The following is a 1888-nucleotide window of genomic DNA, read 5'->3' on the forward strand; positions in this document are numbered from 1 at the left end:
TTCCTGACCCACCCAGGGATTGAACTTACGTCTTGTATGTCTCCTGCATTGGCAGGAGGCTTCTTTACCACTAGTGCCACCTGGGAAACCCCCAGATAGGGAAGGGCACACAACAAATCAGAGGTAAAGTCAGGACTAGGACACCTGGGCAACCTTAGCAGAGAACTGTGGTCACAGGCCTGTGTGTGCAGAGCAGACCATCAGATACACAAGTCAAGTGAACAACCCTGTGGCAAGAAATGGCTTTGGTTTCCTGGTAGCAGTGTGGTCCCTGACCTCAGCCAGAGGTTGCTATATAAAGGCCAAGAACGGGGTCATGGTTATGAACCTCAGGACTTTCTTTTTTTTTAGCACCAGAGGGTGGAGCTCTCTGGCCAGCTCTGCTTCTTGGGGTTTCTCAGGAACTGGTGTTGCTGCTTGAAGGCCCCTGTGCCTTCCACCTGGGGTGGGGGAAAGGAGAAGCCATCAGGGCTGGGTGAAGCCTTGTCCTGTCCCAGCGAGGACACATGGTGAGAGCGGGCCACAGTGGTATTTGTTCTGAGTTTCTGGGCAGTGGGCCTCGTCTCCAGCAGGAGAGAGGGCTTGGAACCGTTTTTCCTCAGGCTGGCTGGGAGGTAACCAGCAGCTCTTTGTTCTTAAGTCCCACCAGGCTGCCGTGTTGGTTAGGACAGCGGTGTACCCTAGGCTGGCAAAATTGGTGGGTACTCCTGCCTCACGATACATGTTGTACCGAACGTAGACAGCTGGCGGCCTGAAGAAGATGGAGTCGATGAAGAGCTGCTGTTTCCGGCTGTCGGAGCTGCGAGCCTCTTGGCGCCGTCAGAGTGCAGGTGAGGAGCCTGTGACCGGGAAGAGGCCGTGAACACAGTGAAAGCGTTTTCGGGCACGCCGAAGTCCTCGGAAGAGGAGACGTAGGTGAACACTAGCAGCGTGAGGCTCTCCACGAGGCTGAGGCTGGAGCGGAGGTGGGAAAGCGGGCACTAGCCCGGAGCCGGGAGGCGTAGCTGAAGTAGTGGCTCCAGTAAGTGAAGGCCACCAAGAAGCGGGGCGCCGAGTGCAGGCCGAGGTAGAAGCACCACCCGTATGGCGGGGGCCCCTCTCGGCCGATGGCTGAGCTCACTGACGGAGGGTGATGGGCACGCCGCAGTATGTGGCCCGAATCTCCTTGAAGTGAAGAGCAGAGACGAGTACACAGAAGAGGAAGGCGACAGTGGGGTGGGCTGCAGACCGTGACCGGGCCACTAGGGTGAAGTGGGGCCGGACCAGGGTCCCATGCCGGTCCAGTGACAGTGGGACCCGGTGCATCTTGTCAGACCCAGGCTGTGGTGGCAAGGAGGCAGGCCGGAGCCAGGAGCACCGGGGGGATACTCAGACCCGGCCCAACTCTGCTGTTTTTATACTAACTAGGAAAGCTTTCTGCAGAGAGCTGAAATTGTGTTCTTATGTCATTTACCTGAGAGGGAGGTGGAGCCTGTGTTGGAAAGGATAGCAGTTGACAAGATTAAAAGTACATCCTTCCATATGAAAGTGGATATTGTCTCTCCCAAAGTACGGACCCATTTTTAACCTTAGACATTCTTTTTTTTGTTTTTGTGTTTTTGTTTTTTTTTTTGGTTCAAGACATGAGAGAGATTAAGTCATGACTCTACAGTAAATCCTCAAATAATGTCAAGAGTTGAGGAAAGTAGATTGGTTTAACTACCTCCATTTAGTTTTCATGCTAAAGGGAATAATTTTTCCTTCTCTTTTTTATTTTTAAATTATGAAAGTATGATAATACATTTACAGGAGACTTGGAAAATACAGAATCAAGTTAAATGTAGTTCCACTATATATTACAATTATTTTTTTAAGTAGATGAATGAAGATTTTTAGATGGAATTTCAAT

At 51.4% G+C, this 1888-nt stretch overlaps 1 pseudogene; it reads right to left on the minus strand.

Annotated features, from left to right (window-relative positions):
• Positions 1-650: 650 nt before the first annotated feature.
• Positions 651-1308, minus strand: LOC122703761 (annotated as a pseudogene).
• Between the last annotated feature and the right edge of the window lie 580 nt (positions 1309-1888).

Source organism: Cervus elaphus, chromosome 11 (assembly GCF_910594005.1).
Source record: "Cervus elaphus chromosome 11, mCerEla1.1, whole genome shotgun sequence".
Lineage (NCBI taxonomy): Eukaryota > Metazoa > Chordata > Mammalia > Artiodactyla > Cervidae > Cervus > Cervus elaphus.